The 19,374-nt window shown below is 42.2% G+C and overlaps 1 pseudogene; it reads right to left on the bottom strand.

Annotated features, from left to right (window-relative positions):
- Positions 1-9,742: 9,742 nt before the first annotated feature.
- On the bottom strand, positions 9,743-11,160 carry LOC144824177 (zinc finger MYM-type protein 1-like; annotated as a pseudogene).
- Between the last annotated feature and the right edge of the window lie 8,214 nt (positions 11,161-19,374).

Raw genomic sequence — 19,374 nt, 5'->3', positions numbered from 1 at the left:
CAACCCCCGAGCAGACCCATAGTCTCGGGCTGTGAATCCCTATTTGAACCGGTATCAAAATTTGTCGACTTCTTTTTGGAACCATTTATGTCTGATGTTAAATCATTCTTACAGGACACAATGGATTTTATAAACATATTGGACCAAATGCCATTCGATGAAAACAAAGACTTCTTAGTTAGTATGGACGTTGTTTCATTATACACACAGATCCCACAAGACGAGGGTCTTGCAGTGTTACAGATGTATTTAGACAGTAGACAGAGACCAGTAAAAATTCCCACGGAATTCATTGTGGAGCTAGCAAGCATAACTCTGAAAAAGAACTCTTTCAAATTCAAGATGACTTTTATTTCCAAATAAAGGGAGTCGCCATGGGCTATCCATTTGCCCCAGAATTAGCGGTCCTCTTTACGAGTAAGTTTGAAGAAAAATTTGTTTATGAGAATAATCCCTATAAGCAGTGGATCGGCGGATGGGTCCGCTATATTGATGATGTCTTTCTAATTTGGTCAGGCGAGGAAGAACAACTTCTCGCTTTTCACCAGTGGCTAAATAACAGAACAGAAGACATTAAATTCAGCCTCAACGACTCAAAACGTAGGATGCCTTTTCTGGATGTTGAAGTCAACCCTTCGGAAGGAAAGCTGGTTACCACACTTTTCAAGAAAAAGTCGGACAGAAATGAAGCATTGCATTTTACGAGCAATCATCCGCGAAGCCTAAAGGAGAATCTGCCCTTAGGACAGTTTCTAAGATTTAGAAGAAATTGTTCTTTCAATGATGAATATATGGTCCATGCAAACAATTTAAGAGACAAACTTCTATCACGTGGTTACCCTTCAAAACTCTTGAAACGAGCGATGAAGCGAGCGTGGTGGACACCACGAGACACTCTACTTTCAAAATAAGAAAAAAGTGTTGTCGACCGAATAGTTTGCATTTCCATGGTCTGTCCAACGTCCAATTGGTTGAAGAAACTGATTCATCAAAACTGGCATCTTATTAAGAACCTCGATTCCAAACTTACTGAAGCCCTTCTCTTCGCCTTCAGAAAGGATAAAAGCATCGCAAATCAAATTGTAAGAGCAGCACTCCCAAAACCAAAAAGTTCAACGTTGCGAGACTATATGGGCCTACCGCCAATTATTGGTCACCACAAATGCGGAACATGCATTTGTTGCCCGCTTACTGTTGAAGGTCACATATTTGAACACAATGGAATTTACTGGCAACACGAACATTTTACAAATTGTAAGTCTAAATATGTGGTGTATGGCATACTTTGCCCGTGCAAAACACTATATATTGGTAAAATCAATCAGGAAGTCAGGCATTGAATTACACAGCATAAGTTGAGGATTAAAAATAATGTACAGACAGCACCATTAGTACAACATTGGCTCCCTTATGCCCATACTGAGAAGGATCTGAAATGGACTGTCATTTCAAAAGAAGATCCAGATGTAAGAGGAGGTGACCTGGAGTCCGAATTGACTAAAAGAGAAGCGACATTAATTATAAAATACAATACAGCAGTCGATGGACTGAACGAGATGTCTGAGATTTATCATTTGTAAGACTAGGAGATATTGACACCATTGCAGAATTGGAAATGGCAGGTCAGACATCGCAGTGCATCTAAAATTAGGGCACATCCCTTCGTGAATACAAGAGCCAATTACAAGACGTTTGCCACTTATATTTAGTCTTTGATACAACGGGAGAATCAGACAAAACTACTAGTGCACGAATGTGGCAACATTTATGTAGTTTTGTCAAACTTCATTTACATAGCCAAGCAGGTTTTTTAAAATTAGGCGGATCAACCACTCAATCTTAGATTGATTGCCACGCTAGTTCACAAAAAGAAAATACAAATATGGCAAAATGTATATAGTTTCATCGATGTCTATTTACATGGTTAAGCAGATATTTCCCAAAAAAGCTGTTCTAACTACGAAGCCTAAGATTGATTGACACGTCAGTTTATAAAAATGAAATATGTCGGGGGCACCACAGACTCATTGGTCTTTTTGAACTATAAGGCCCTTGGGACTACGTATCCCAGCATCCTCGACCTGATCGTAACGTCTAATTAGAGACGCCGGAAGATGGCGGTTCACAAACGCCAGTTGAGACAAACGAACGTCCAACTCGAGTTCCATGTCCAGAGAGCCCTGTGGTCGAGATAAGGTAAAAAACGGCACCCGCGCGCTTCATTCCTGATGATATTATTGCTTAGATGCCCTGTGCACACATTAAATTGTTCAGAAGCCGGTGCTGAATCTACGAATGCGAAAGAGCGTGTTCTGAACTGTTTTGGGCTTACTACGGTTGAAGCAGACTCTGGACAAAGTTACAGGAAGGCCATGTTGTTGGCGTATTATGCAATACGTTTCATTAATTGCTCAGGATTATGTCTATGCTAGAGCCACTTTGCAAAGCGAATTCTTTTGTTTGCCTTAGCTAGCCGTGATAAGTATAAACAAGCATTTGAAATGCAATAGGTCTCGCATTAGAAAAGTTGGAGCTATTGGTCTTGTAAATGACAAATATTTTATTTATTTGTTGGTTTTTAAAATAGCTAAATTGATAGCTTTGTCATTTACAATGCCAATAGTTATAACTTTCACAAATGTGACACCTATAGCATTTGGAATGCAACATGTTTTGTATTTACGTGACTTAGATGGCAGCTCTGGTCGTTAGGCCACATCTCTAGAGAGCAGGAGATTGCAGCAGGGGAGAGAAGCACAGCAATGCGTGTCAGTGAAATCATTTAATAAAATACACTGTGAGATTATTTTAAAATTCAGGTCATATATGTATAAACAGCCACGTATCTGCAGTGTACAAAAAGTAATAAAACAAACGTTGCAAAAAAACGTAAAAAAGCAATTATAGCGCAGGCTCAAAGAAGACAATTGTCCGATGCATGGAGGAGACTAAAATCTGTTTGGAAATGCCTAAGAATATATACTGTTGGAAGGAAAACAAGTTAAACAAGTTAAATAAGGAGACAGGCTGTGAAACTGAAAGCACGGCCGGCCGTCCGTGAAAGCCTTTGATCCGGCATGAAACTGAAAGCAAGGCCGGCCGGCCGTGAAAGCCTTTGATCTGGCAGGGGGTGGAGCGGCACCAAGCTGGGCAACAGATGGCTGGCGATTTGATGCTGTACACGTGCATTTTAGGTCAATGCGCTTGCGCATTGACCTAAAAGCGCACGGGCACAGCATCAAATCACCAGTCTAGGTAAGGTCTGTTTAAGCCCCTATAGTCTCGCTCCGCTCAATGCGCATGCGCATTGAGAGGCGAGACCTAAAAATGTGAACAGACTATTTTTTCCGCTATTTTTTCCACTTTAGGTTCAGACCCAAGCAAGTCTGTTCGAGAGTTAATTCAAAGCCAGACAGTGAAAGACTGGACCTTCTGATGAAGGTAATGCTTGGCACACATGTGACCGCGATTATTAGAAATCTGTTTAAGAGACATGCCTGTTTGTTCCCTTTCTATGTTCCCGTAGACTTACCAACATAATTAAAGACAAAGAACGAAAACACCTTTTTGAATTGGCACAGTTCACCAAGTGAAATTGCAGAACCTGAATCAAGTACGCATTTACCTATTATATCAAGCCAGCTACATAGGTAGATCAAAATCCATAAGAAGCTGCGATTACAGTATTCGTTTGTTGTTTTTCCAGACTTTCAACTTGGAGACTACTTCGAGTTTAGAGAGGTAAGGAGAGAGTGTTGATCTACTGAACAAGTGTTGAGTTTATGCTCAAGTATGCAGAGAGTAAGAAAGTTGTCATTTTTTGTCTTTCAGAGTAACCTTTGGTCCTGAGGAGAATCCCCGCAGTGAGGGAGATTCGAAACGCGTAGACCTTTTGTATTTCTTAGGCCAATCTGTCTATTTCAGTTGGTTGTAAAATATCCTTAGGGGTTTATGTTGCCAGATGGCCTCGTTTTTTGATTTATTCATAATTTCTTTGTATGCTCTATTGAACAAAAATTATAGCGCCGCACAATAAATAGGATAAATTAAAATTCTCCAGTGGGCTGCATTCCCATGTATGTATGATGAGAGTATGGATGGATGTTTGAAATAGGATTATAAGTGAATGACTCGATCACGGTGTAAATGTGGTGTATATATAGTAGCTTTTAGAGTATGAGTGTGATTTCTTATTAAAAAAAGGGGCTCCATAATAAAAATGAAAATTTAGTGATTGAGACATATCTGATGATGTTTCTATAAATTGTCTAAATGGTTTACAAATAAAAGAAAAATTCAGATGATAAAAATAAAGAAAAACTACTAAGATGTACTCCAAACTGAAATAGTGGTTTTTGAAAGGACAACTGTTTTATTCATTGTCCCTTCTAAATAAGGAAGTAATGGTGCAGTACTGGCATTTTGTTTTGTTTATTTCAATTGTGGCGCGGCCTTGCTGCGCTTAAGCCAAACCCTTGTTGTTCATTCCATTTGTTCATCAAAGACATCTGAGAAACTAAAACAGATTTCTGGCAAGGCTACTGCCTTCTCTTCAACTATAGCTATCACATGACTGTGTACTAGTGACTACATAGATTTTTCAAAACTAAGATTTCTAACCACTATAACATTTGTCTAACAATATGAATATTCAAACATTAAGGTTCAAGTTTCCCAGTCAACCTTCGGGTTGTGCATCGCCAACCAAGGCCTCCCCAAAAATTAATCCTTGTTGTACAGTATGAATGATATTACATTGGATTCTTTCCTCATGATTCCCTGTCTCATCAATATATTCTAGATGGAGCAATCTAGTATATTTGGTAATAACCCATTAAAACAAACTTGTATAATTCACTGCCACTACCTGTTCTGGAATTTTCTTTTTAACCGAACGGTTCAGGTTCAAAAACAAGTTTATTTAGACATTGTCCATAAAACATTTTAAAAAAACACACCTAACAATTAAAACACTTAAAAGGACCTCCTCTTGGCTAATCTACCCCCCAACTCACTACATTTCATAATTAAAATTATGTATAACAGATCATAAAAACTGAGCAATTCCAGCTGCCACATCAAAATATCGCATTTCAGACAATAGCTTCACAGCTTAATTCCTATGGAGAGCATCATATTTAAAAAACAAAGGTCTTAAAAACTTGATTCGGTTTACAAGATAAAAGACGCAGTCCATAAGAATATGCATGAGGATACAATTAACTTTCAAGGGGCAGGGGCAGAGACCACTATTGTTCTACACCCTAATTGTGTGTGGGGGGGATGAGTAGATTGGATTGCATCCCACCTTGGCCCTTAATATTACATTTCTCAATCCTAGGTCTGGTAACCGTGATGAATAAGAGAAGACACTATCCTGGCCCAATGTAGCAATCAAGAAGCTAATGGATGATCAATTCTTTAGATACAGTAAGTCAACAGATTCTCTCAGTGCTCGTTTGCCTGGAAAGGGGAGCCAGGATGTAACTGTACCACTTTTTAAATGGAGGTTCCTAAGTGCAATTATTCTTGTTCTTACAGCATTTGCCCACATCCTTTCACTGCTTTGAATTTCTCCCCAACACAATTTGGACACTTTAACCACCTCATCATCCTCTAATAATGTGTTAAAGTATCTTAGAGCCTGAGTAATGGCCGCCATGTTCCAAGAGACCAGATTGCACTCTCTCCTTATGGCATGAGCCATGGCACCTTGGGGGAGTGATAGAAGTCTTTTAAGCACTACCCCTTCCAATCTATCCCATTCATAGGTTGGATCAAGGGAAAAAAACTATCCCCTATACAGGTCTAGCGGAGGTATCTTCCCTTCATAAGCCTTTAATAATGAGACATGAGATAGCCCCTAAACCTACCATTAAATCTTGACATACAACTGGCCTGCAATTGGGCCTTTTTAAGGATAGAAATATTTAGTTATGGGATCATCTGGGCAGCAATTAAATTACCAGTGGCTCTTGAGTCTATCATCACTTCTTTGTGGATTTTCAAAAACAAATAACATTTTCATAATTAATTGATTGATGGAATGCCAGAAGGGATTGATGACAATGAAGGAATGGTCTAGTCACTGTCCAAGATGTTCCGTGCTATCCACCTTGAGATTTCTAGTTTTCTTTCAAGGTTTTACCTATGGAACTTCTCAGGGTTTCTTGGTATCAGTTCCCATGGGTCTTTGGTTGGGCACTCTCTTACGAAATGGCTGTTCTTCCCTCAATATAGACAGAGGCCCTTTCATCCTCTAGTTTATTTTTCTTCCTTAGTTATTAGGGTGCCGATCGAGCCAATTTCCATGGACTCATTATTCACATCATTGCTAGAGAGAGAAGCCTTAAAAACTCTTTTCCTTTCGGGCTCAGAGGAGTTCTGTACTAACATATTCCCTTGTCACATTTCTAGAAGCTTTTTGTCTGCAGACAAGGTGGTGATGTGCCGATCATAAACCTTCTCAAAGTCCCTTTTAAAGGCACTTCAGCTGCTATAAAACATGGGATCATTCTGATTAACAAAGGGCATTGCCCACTGTGCTGAGTCCACACCTAGATACAAAATTAGAAAAGCCACTGTAGATTGGGCATTTTGGCATCTGGGAATGCTGCTAATTCGCACATGAAATGTAATTGATTTTGTGTTTGGAAAACTTAAAACATGGCAGGATCCCATGAATAGCTCTCTGGCATAGCCAATTTTTAGATGAGGCTTTTGTAGTTAAATCAGTATTTTGAGTAAATGTTCTTGCACTGAGCTCTCTACCATTAAACAATGGTGAGTCCGGCTTTGCAATCTAGTTGTCTCCATTTTCCGCCACAGAATACTCTTCTGTAGGGATAGCAAAGCATAGTTTGTCATCTATGAGCCGCCACTTGTAGAGTCCTCCAAGAGTTGTCCTTGCACTGAGTATTTGTTCCAGGGTGTGGTCAGTATTTACAGTGAACTACACCCAAAATGGCTGCCACTGAAGGAATTCTGAGCATTGTAGTCTGGATATTTTTAGCGAAGCTAAATGTGAGTTACATACAACATACCAGAATTCTCCAAGTAAAGTATTTCAACAAGCGTTGTGTTATTGAGAATGCCAACAGGCACTTTAACAGGAGATTAAAACAGTTAACACACACACAATAGGATTCTGGCAATGGAACAATTACATTACTCAAATAGTGCTGCAATAATAAAGTGCTTTAATGAACCAACCATTCATTTATAATATTCCTACTGCTATGTATTTACAGTAAACCAGCTATACACTCCAATGTTCATACTGCTAGGTTCTGACTGTGAAACAGTTATCCATTATAGTGTTCATTCTGTTACAGAGTTCTGACAAATTTCATCCAGTTTCAATTGCTGGGCTATAAGTTATGAATGACTGATAAAAAGGGAAACATCCTTTACCACGCTTTAACTACCACAACGTGCCTTTACAATGCAGTCACTACCCTGACTGTGAAGTTACCATGCATTTTTGAACTGGTGTTGGACTATGCGTCCAACACCTTCTCTACTGTTGCGTAAACTGTAGTTAGAAACGTAAATTATACTATTCCAAAGTGCAGCGCCCCGTAAGGCAAGTCGTTGTGATGACTTGTGTGGTAAAGGAAGGCGTGGTAACGTCGGGGTAGAGACTGCACTGTAAAGGCATGCATGGTAAATGCATGTGGGGTTCCGTCATAGAACCTTGGTACAAATCATTGCTAGAAACCTCATATGGATAAACCATTCCATGTACCTGTCCACTCTCCTCAATTAATGTCTAAATACTTGTTGCTCCTCTTGACAGTTTTTTTTAAATAGAATGTGTCTACCTGGTATATTGCACTATGCAGCCGCATTCTTTCTTTCTGAATCAGTTTACTGAATGGCTCCATGCCACCAGGACACTGTAACCATGTCTGGGGCTATTATTTGACAAGGCAGCACATTCTGGCAGTGATAGTCCACAGTTACCCAACTTAAGCCAATTGAACTAAAGTTCAATGGTTTGCAGTAGGAAATTCTGGCCGAGATATGATATCTCAATGACACAGAAGCATCTGGTAACCCTTTAGAGCATAGATCAAATTCTTTCATTTACATTTGACATTCTTTTTCCAGTTAAATTGCACTGTTGATCTCTCATTTTCGTTCATTAGATGAAAAGGGCAGTAAGCTGCTAAATATCCTCAAATCCATACAAATACAAATATATTCACTGTTACATCATGTATTTAAACTAGCTTTTGGGACGTGTAGGCACAGGCAGCGGCGTCACTAGGGTTGGTGTCACCCGGTGCGGTAACTTATGGTGTCACCCCCAAACTTACCCCATGGACCTCCTCCAAGTCCGCCAGTGCCAAATAACGGGACCATACAGAATCGTTTGTAAATGTAGGTCGTAACGTTTGTAAATGTAGGTCCTGACCAGCTTTACAAAGGACATAGAAGAAAAATTTAATTCAAGGTCGGAGGTAAAAGACTGTAAGAAGTTAAGAACTAAGAACTACATAGAAAATATGTTACTTTTTAATTTTAATTTTAACATTAAACTTACTTTACTGTTACATGAGATAAGGTTGTAACCGTTCTGTATTGGGCTTGCACAATCAGCAACTGCCAGAATAGTATGCATCAGTACAAATTACAATGACACATTAAATCTCGACTAATCAGAACTTTCCTTTCCTGGCCTTTAAAGCTGCAAACTTGTTAAATACTTCATCGAAATCAACTCCTTTCGCCAAATCACTTTCAATTGATAATATTGCAAGATCAGAAAGCCTTGACTGGCTCGTGGTAGATTGCAAATAGTTCTTTATAAACTTCAGCTTTGAAAAACTCCTCTCACATGAAGCCACAGACACACAGATCGTAAGAAATAATTTTAGGCTCACTGAGAGATATGGGAGAGATTCTAGGAAGTCCCATTCAGCTATGAATTTCAAAACATCAAATACTGACACGTCTTTGGCTTCTTCGAGATCAATCTCTGCTGCCGTCAGGTGCCTTATCAGTTTTGGCATTTCTAATAAAAGCTCTCCCTTGGATAACCCATCATAGAAAGGGACAATTTTGGAATGGACACCAATAGCTCTTCATCAGTGGCAGATATCAAACTCTTGGCTTGAATAGCCTCAAACATGGCTGCTACATCCTTGATGGCTCTTGATCTGATCTGGAGTTCAGAATGGAAACGATCAATACACTCAAGCATCGCCCTCTTGTTTTCTTCTTGCAGCGTTAGTCCAGCATCTCTTGTCTTCTCATCTGTCATCCTCTTCTTGAACCTGGGTCTGCTCTATACTGAAATTCCATATTGGTCTGAATTTAAAAGCGCCTGTTCAATTGCCTGCTCCACTAGATGATTGGCTGCTCGTACAAAAAAAGTCTTAGCGTCTCTAGCTTTGTCACCACCTTGTCAAGAGTTAAGCCCTTAGTCTGAAGGTACAGCTGTGTAAGATTAACTTCTTCAAGTACATCACACCAAAAGTAGAGGTAGCACAGAATCGTGAAATTGCAGACAGCAAGCAAAAGACCTCGGGCTGTACCTCTTGTGTCTAAATTTTCATCTGGATCCCATAGAGCTTCAATTGCTATCACACATTCATCAAATTTTTCTTTCACTGCCTTTACTGCAGCATGATGAGCACTCCAGGGTTTTGTTGATAGTCTTTTCACTGAGACTCCAGTGTGGTCCATTAAAACATCCCATCAGTGAGTGGAAGCAGCAAAGAAGGAAAACATTGTCTCAAGAGTTAAAAAAAGTCACACACAAAGCATTTTCAGCAAAAGAGTGTTGGCCGCTCAAGTTAAGCGAATGGTCCACACATCCATTAAAAATAGCTTTCCTGTTCTTTCTTTTCAAAATGGCTTGTACACCCCCATGGATTCCAGCCATAGTGGCAGCATTATCGCAACCTTGAGCATGGCACATCATAATGTCGAGTCCATCACTTTCTAGATTTTTAAGAATATCAGAACTGAGGTCAACAGCTTTTTTCCCCTTTAAAGGAAAAAAAATCCCAGAAACACTGCTCTTACTTCCCACTTTCCTATTTTGTATTTTCACATATCTGATCACTTCGGACATTTGGTCAGTGTGTGATGTGTCAGGTGTGCTATCGAACTTGATCCCAAAATACCTGGCAGATTTTACATCCATGACAAGCTTCTCCTTCACATGTATAAACTCATCCTGAGTTTTTGGTGCAAGATAAGATACTGATGCTTTGAGTTTACATGTGCTTCGCTTTAATCTCATTAGGTGCTCTTTCAGCACTGGGTCATATTTAGAAAGCATCCCAACCATTTCAAGAAACTGTTCTTGATTCACTGAAGATTCATCTTCATTGTGTCCCCGGAATGCCAGATTCTGCTTGGCAAGAAACAATGTGATATCGAGCAACCTGTGCAAGATGTCTCTCCACTTTTTCTACTCTATGTCCATCAAAGCAATACTTTCGGCGTCAATTTTTTTGTGCAGTTTAAGTCCTGCTGCCAATGTTTTCCATTTTTCAAGGCAATGTAAGTGCTCTTCGGCTGTCTCAGGATTATGCACTTTCGGGCTCAGTTTCCACCACATCTGAAACCCAGTCACACATTTGGATGTCGTGTCGGTAGCATTAGCGGCAAAGAGTCGGCAGCAAAAACAATATCATTTCTCACTGACGAGTGAGTAAACTATCCATGATCGCAACACTTTCTCGCCATTTGGCATCACCTTGTAAAACCACTCTTTTGATAGCTGGCAAACATCTCCTTTTGCTTTTGGATCTTGCCTTGTTGCAATTCTGAAAGGCCATCTTTGTTCTGGAAAGAAGCACTTCCTCTTTTGATGATTACAACCAGAAAATTATCTGGAACTGATAAATTCCAAAAAGAAGCATCATCTAAAATATTCCAATTTTTTCCCTTAACCTCATTCATCATCTCATTTACAGTATCATGGTTAGAGTTACTTTCAGTACTCTCTTCTGCTTCAAATTCATCCATTTGAATTTCCATTTCCTTTCCTTGTTTTTTTGCTTCATTTTCTTCTATTTCAATTCCTTCCTCTTCTGCAGAATGCATACTAGCATCAGAATCAGCGTCATCAATTGGTGGCTGAGGAACTGTGTCTTTTGATGAATCCTGGCAATCATCTGGTCTCTTGACATATTGAAGCATGTATCCACGTAGTGTTGAGAGTGATTCATTTTTATGTCTCGCCTATTCTATCCCGCAGGGATTGAATAGGCGAGATTATAGTAAGCGGTCTGAAAAGTCTACCTAGCTGCAGATCGCGTACAGTTCATGTGAGCCAGGCGCGTGCACATCATCGCCAGCCACATCCCACACCATGTCTCGGCAGCAGACTTCAAAAGAAGCCGCTCGCACACCACCATTTGTCTGAGCCTCGGTATTAGACTTCAAAGGAATCCGCTCCAAAGCCGCTCCCCCCCCATTCAGACTATAAGGAATGCGCCTTTATCCTGCCTTTCCTTCTGGTTGTCTTTACTGGCACACTCATGCACAGAAGGCATCATCAAACAACGCCACGAGCCACACTATTGTTCCTATTTGTGACGTGCTCTGACACCCTCGGGTAAAGTCCTCGCTATATAAAAATGCATCAATTAACATAAATAAAATTGCGCATCCCTTCGCCCTGAGACTCTGAGCCTCCTTCCTTTCTTGCACAAACCTCGTGCTCCCAACCTCTGACCCCCCCCCCCCGTCCCTTTGCCTTCATTGAGCCTCCCGCGGTCCTGGAAAATTCCCCTTTAAAGGCCTCCCCTTGAGCCCATCCCTTTTGCGCCTCCTCCCCTGCCATGCGACCATTGCCAACACAACGTTTGTTCTTGTTTTTTCTTGTATTTGAACAGCAAGGTAGCCTCTGAGTGCTAGCAGGTAGTCAGCCATTTTCAACAGTAAGCTTAAATACAGCAGGCTGATAAGCAGAAAAATTAACCAGTACCCAAGGTGGTTTCAATGTATTTTAGGGCTTGAATGGAATTACAGTTTACCCTGTCCCTGCAGTCATTTCTTTATGCTTTCAAACCCCACTCAGTGCTCTCCCCTCTGGTGACCGCCGTCCATTCAGTTGAGGTGCTAGAGTCGATGGAATGGATGCTTCAATGAATACGTGTTTTAATGAATGACCTGTGAGTCAGTCGCTTGCTGCTGACGTTTGTTTGTGTGACTTCCAGGCAATAAGTATCATTCCCAGCACGGCCAAATCAGCATTTCGTCCTTTCAGAGTTGATGAACTGAGTGCCACCAAATTTGATAAAAGTAACACCAGTTTACGTGGGAGAACACACACGCATGCAACTCACAGAAGCAGGCTTATTCGATACATCACACGCAAAAAGAAAAATTGGGCAGCTTTCAAAAAAATTCACAGGGCTGAGATTACTTCCCATGCAGGATTGGACTGGCCTACTGGACAACCAGACAGTTCCAGTAAGGGCTGGTCTGACAGGTTGGTGTTTTGGCCCTCACTCTACCGCCCTCACTCTATCGCCCTCACTCTACCGCCCTCACTCTATCGCCCTCACTCACTCTATCGCCCTCACTCACTCTATCGCCCTCACTCACTCTATCTATCGCCCTCCCTCACTCTATCTATCGCCCTCCCTCACTCAATCTATCGCCCTCCCTCTATCTATCTATCGCCCTCCCTCTTTCTATCTATCGCCCTCACTCTATCGCCCTCCCTCCCTCTATCTATTGCCCTCCCTCCCTCTATTCATCGCCCTCCCTCTATCGCCCTCCCTCTATCTATCACCCTCCCTCTATCGCCCTCCCTCTATCTATCTATCACCCTCCCCCTCTATCTATCTATCTATCGCCCTCCCCCTCTATCTATCTATCGCACTCACTCTATCTATCGCATCACCACAGCATCACTCAGCACCACCACAGCATCACTCAGGGGCACAACAACATCACTATGCGCTACCACAGCATCACTGAACGCCACAGCATCACTCGTCGCCACCACAACATCACTCAGCTCCACCACAGCATCAATCTGTGCAACCATTCAACAACAACTGGTTCAAATATGTTCTCTCAATGTTTCAAGCTTTATTACAAATGTCACAAAAAGATGTTACTATTTCACTTCTGTTCTTGGATTTTCGTCAAAATAAAATACACTGAACATAATCTTCACGAAAGTTATTTACAAAAGTTTAAGCTATTGCCATTATAAATTACAATAATCTTTATTTAAGTATTAATTATTTAAAAAAATTAAAAGCCATTGTTATTTGTAATATCAATACATCTAAGTCACATAAATATAACACATATTGCATTACAAACATTTGCGAAAGTTAAAACTATTGGAATTGTAAATGACAAAGCTATTAATTTAGCTATTAATTTAGCATTTTCAAAACCAACACATAAATACAAAATTTGTCATTTACAATACCAATAGCTCAAACGTTCCTAATGCGAGACCTATTGCATTGCAAATGCTTGTTTTCCTTTTTTCTTTGCTGGCATCTACTTGGCCTCTTTGATTTATGTATTCCACATGGCATGATTGATATAATATATCCTTGAACTATTATCCAAAAAACTGTGACTTAAAAACACCAACAACAACGAACGACAAAAACAAAGCGTGTTTTTAAGCGAGTCCGGGAGCCACGTGTGTGACGTGTTTCGAACGTCGACGTCCTGACGTCGTATAGCTAATTGGACAATAATCTTGGCCAGGTAATGGGTTCCTCCCGATTAAGCGATTAGCGATTTAAAGCAGAAGCTGCAAGGGCAGAGCTATTGATAGAGAAAGTTTGGCCAGCAGCCAACAGCGTAACCAGATTATATAATAGTCTAGTTGCCATTTATGTTTTTTTTCTGTTACTACAACTATATACAATGTTATCTTCTGGAGGAGTTATTATACATGCGAAACAAATCTATAACACGTTTTTGTGTTTATAACTAACAGAACAGAGATATTTTTATATTTCAATAATACATTTCTGTTGCTGGGCTGAAACAATGCATAAGAATAATTTCATTGAGTGACATAGAATAATAGACAGTAATATTTTGCATTTGGTGTCACCCGGTGCGGTCTGCAGCCCCGCATCCCCCTAGTGACATCCCTGGGCACAGGCGTGACAAATCTCTGCCAGATGTCTAGAATATGCAGGGTTCTATGTATCTCTGATTATAGACCAATGCAGCAATGGGAACCAGGATGTTGCCCTTGTGGTTTGTTTGAAAATGTGACCATAAGTAGCCTGTTATTTTCCAGGGTAAGGGAAAAGTATCTGAGGGATCTGTTGAGCGAAACATATTTCTACTATGGAATAGAATCTTTTCAGATGTGTACACCTCCCCCCCCATTTGATCTGATGGGGGATGTTTGTATGTAGTGGGGCCTGTATAGAAAAACCTAGGTGAGGAGCAATAGAAAACAAAATGCATAAAAGACAGGGGGCCAGATATAGGTAATCCCAGTTTTCCGACTCTTAAATACAGAATCATACCGAATCGGTATTTCAGAATCAGAAAACCGTAAATAGGAAAAAATTCGAAAAAAAATACAGAATCGGTAACATTCGGAAAATGTAATCGGTATTTACCGAATCGGTATTTTCCGAATCGGTAAATCCCGAATCGTAATACCCATACAACCCTATGGTCCTCCAGGCCCATAGGAATGAATTGGAATTACCGAATTGGTATTTACTGAATCGGTATTTACCGGTAAATATCGATTCGGTAAATACCGATTCGGTAAATACAAAAATAACCCATGTGAGCCAATCATGAACACCCACCACACCCCACAACAAAGCTACAGAGGTACCAACCATTCAGATGCATCCACCCCTCCCCAGTACCTGGAATTGGCCACACCCATGCAGGTGCAGAGCAACTGAACTGTTTGGAGAGCAGGAGGAAACACAGAGGAGCAGGCTTCCCTGAGCATACCTGAGTAGCAAAATGGAGTCCCAGGATGGCCATAAGGATGCAGCTGAGCGCAGGAGGAAAATCAAATTCAGCCCAGCAGAACTGCAGGTGCTCGTTGAGGAGGTGGTCAAAAACCACACCCAGAACTTTGGCAAGCAGTCTCTGCATGTTGCAGAGTCTGTGAAAAGTAACACCTGGCTGGACTTACAGTCCAAGGTCAATGCCATTGGGGTCATACATAGGGACATAGATGACCTGAAAAAAGATGGTATGATCTGCGGATCATCACCAAAAAAAACTTGCAGCACAGAGAAAAGAAGCCGGAGCCACAGGTGGAAGGAGGAACAGAGCACCAAGACTGAGAGACCTGGAGGAGCTGGTTGAATCCACCCTGGAGCCAGAAAGTATCCATGGGATCGGGGATGCTGACAGCTCAGCCGGAGCTGCAAAGAAACAAGGTAAGATGCATGGACATGAATCCCCACCCTTTTCCCTGACCCCCTTCCCCAATGTGGGTGTCTGCATCACACCCCAGAACAGGGTTTAATTTTTACCAGCAATGCATCATGGGAGACGTAGTAATAGGTACATACATCAATACAGTCAACATAGAAATCAGCAAGGCATGCCACACACTACGTCCAGAAGCTGATGAGGACTAGGCAATTGTGTGATTTAATAATGACACACAAGTGAACAACACCACTGACCCAATGTCCATATCTGTCCACAGGAGAGTCATTGGGCAGTACAGCGCAGGAAAGGGAGGAGAGGGCACCGACAACTGAGAGGAAGGAGAAGACAACAGAAAGAGCAGGTCAAAGCGCTGTTCAGCAAAAGACAACCACAGCACATGCAGCCACTACACCTGAGCGACCCACCACACCACAGCCTCCGTCACCTCTGCTGTTTGGGTCACAAGAGTTGGAACCACCAGCACTTTCCTCCACACCAACATCACAGTCATCTGTGCAGGGAAGGGCAAGGAGGCTTGATGTGCCCCCTCTCCGGATTCTGGAGACGTCAGATGAGGAAGCTGATGAGGGTGTCACACCAACTAATCCACCTATGGCTGACAACGCTGTGCAGCAGACTTCATATGGAGATGTGCAGGCCAGTGTCCGACGCAGAAGGGTACGGGAGAGAGGCGAATGCCAGGATGGAGAGGGGGTCTTCTGTGGTCTAGAGGCCACCATGGTAAAAGTCCAGCACCTGCAGGCAAAGGCAATGTTAGCGGTTCACAGACAAGTGCGCAGTTTAAATTGCAAGAAGTCAAACATAGACCAGGGTATTGGCACCATGACAGAGAGCATGCAGTCCATGGCAAAGTGGATGACGGACATGACACAGTGCATGAGTGCTCTCTGCGACAAATTAGATATAGACCACTCCGAGAGGTGCAGGGATCATCAGTGCATGCGGCAACAGACAAAAGCCATGAACCGGTTTGCTACAGCAACCTCCCTGTTATGCCGGCGCTCTATCGCCATGCAGGATGCAATTGTGCACTGCTGCACGGATTTGTCGAGGGGGATGGGGAGAGTCACCTCTGCCATGGAGCTTATGCTCACACACCAGGCAGCCACTGCTGGAGACACAGGTGTCGGGGAAACAGAAGACTCCACCAGCAGGAGTGGCTCTAGCACTCCTGTCCAAGACATTCGTAGGAGCAGCAGGTGCCAATCTGCTGACTCAGACACCACTGAAAGCGTTGAGACCCAGCCTCGTGCATCCCGCACTGTAGTCTGTGGGCGGAAACATTGAAGATGCCCTCAACCCACAGGACAGGTCACGGTGAAGTTAACTGTGACCACCCAGTCTGAAAAATAGACATTGTAGTACCATGGTGTGGTATCTGTTAAATGCTGTAGTGACAATTAAACTACGTACTTCAAATACTAAGCCTGTGTGTGTCTCCTTACTTACTTAGAAATAGCTGTGTGTGATCTCTGGCCGTCTCAGTCTCCCATCTGTTGCAGGTGCTGCTCCTGCTGCGTAGGGCTCAGCCTGTTCTGTTCCATCATCAATGTCCTCATGATGTGTGATCTCCACCTCTGTGCCTTCCTTGGTGGCAAGATTGTGCAGCATGGCACAGGTCGCTATTATTTTGCAGCAGATGATTGGAGTGAACTGCGGTGCACCTCCACTCTTATGGAGGCAGCGGAACCTGCTTTTTAGTAGTCCAAATGTGCATTCGACAACGCTGCGTGTTGCTCTGTGTGCCACATTGTAACGCCTCTCACTCCTGGTAGATGGATTCATGTAGGGGGTGAGGAAAAAGGACCGCAGAGCATATGCACTATCACCTAGGTGGGAAAGAGAGTGCCATAAGTTACATACCCATGATTGATTCACCTGCATTCACTAACAGGGTGTGTCACAGGTATTTACCTAGCAGGTATCCATCACCAAAATCACCAGCAACAAGGCGTGTGTATATCCCACTGCTCTGGAAGATGTACGAGCCGTGGGTAATCCCTGGAAATTTAGCCACATTGTCTGTAATGAGGTTGCCAGCGTTGAATAGCACCTGCACATTGATTGAGTGCGTTGACTTCCGGTTCCTGTAAATGTGTTCTGTGGCTGCAGGTGGGATGTGGGTGCCATCTATACAGCCTATGACTTGAGGGAAGTGTGCCAGTTGATAGAAGTCTGTTTTGGTCTTTGCAAGTTCCGCAGGTGTGTCAGGGAAAGTAATATAATGATGCATTCTCTGCATCATGGCCTCAAGGAACTTCCTAAAGAAACGGGATAGGCAGCTCTGGGACACACCACCTACTGCAGCAATCACACTCTGGTAACTCCCAAAGGCAAGCAGGTGTAGGCTACACAGCACCTGCACATGGGGTGGGATGGCATACACCCTTGGTGTTGCATGATCCAGGAGTGGGTGAAGGTCCCTAATCAAGTCCAGGATGGTTTGGGGGTGTAGCCTGTACCTTTGCAGTATCTCTGGCTCAGTAAGTTGGAAGAGCGTTATCCTCTGCCTGTACACTTGCTCCTCCCTTCTCCATACCCTCTCTCCTGTTGCCTGTAGCCGTAGGCGCCTTGCTATGACGTGGAATGCCGCCATTCTGGTAGCGCAGTTGCATTTTGGGGCCTTTTTTTATAGCCTGCACCTGGTTACCACCTGCTTTCAATCCATGGTATTTACCGACAATACCGAATTTCATGAAATTCGGTATTTTTTGAGTTTCCTACATTGTCATATAGATATGCTTTGCTTATATGCTACGTTAAGTTAGCATGAGCTTATTAGGAGTTTAAACGCCATTTTACCTTTCTGCTGATTATGCACACGACACATAACTGTTATTATAGCTTTGAGCCTAGTAGAGTGTTTTGATTCACACACGAATAATATGTTGTTACTCTGATATCAGCTTTGCTTAGTGAGCCGTGTCTGTACAGTGAGTGCTAAAGCCTTCAAGGATATCTCGACACAGTTGTTGTGAGGTCTGATCTTCGCACCTTCCTAGACATAACATACATGCAGCTGCGGCCAAATTCAGGCTTTAGGCGCGTTTTATATTGCTTTGCACAGAGCATACAAACACACTTGATGGTGCTTCGCATGCAGAGAGCTGGTGGAAGATGATGTGATCCCTTACCACTAAGATTTGAGGTATGAGCCCGCCCTGCTAAAACCCAAAGAGACCTTCTTAGATATAATATAATATACTAGCTAGGGAGGGCGAGAATTAGGTGTTGTTTAACCCTATTCATTTTAGCATTTTAACATGTTTTCCCCTTTTGTATTCTATGGACTAGTAACTATGCTGATTACTTTGGCTCTTATAATATGTTTGCTTGTATTAGCTAAGATACTGAGTTTGAGAACACTGCGTTAGTAAATAAACATTTCAAATATGCACATGTCCTCTTTTACTCCTTGTTCTGGATTGAACTGATTGTATAACGAAAGAGTGTTCATGTGTTCCACGTTACCTGAGGTATTCTAAGTCTATGTTCTGGTTTGTCTAAGCATTGGGAGTTTGTAATGACCAATGAGGCACTGTAGCTAGTCTGGTAGGGGATTTTGGGTACTAAGGTGAGTTTTGGCACACCCTAACTCACTGAGGTTCCAAGTCTCTATGCACAGTTCTGTAGGAGAACAGAATCCCTGCGACATGGCGGCCAACGTTTTGGTGGTCTTATTACATGACACTTGAGTAGTACATCATTCGGTCCTTAACTCCTTCACTGTTGTTTCCGGTTAACGGTGGTGTCGGACAAACCTACCTATTTTTACATAGGTCTTTTCAAGCTTGAATCTTTCTAAACGGTTTCCTTGAATTACTACCCAGTTGTGCTACAAAGTTGACTTTGTACCTAATTCTTTCTGTGTCGATATGGCCGCAGTAAACATTCCACAGCATAGTCGCATTGCGGTGCGCAATCATTTGCAGAATTATAATGTTCCCGTGGAAGGCATGGCCATGATTATGGTGGTGAGTG

This window comes from Lissotriton helveticus, chromosome 3_1, assembly GCF_964261635.1.
Source record: "Lissotriton helveticus chromosome 3_1, aLisHel1.1, whole genome shotgun sequence".
NCBI lineage: Eukaryota > Metazoa > Chordata > Amphibia > Caudata > Salamandridae > Lissotriton > Lissotriton helveticus.
Note: the sequence above shows the minus strand (reverse complement) of the source record. Positions and strands in the feature narration are given on the sequence as shown.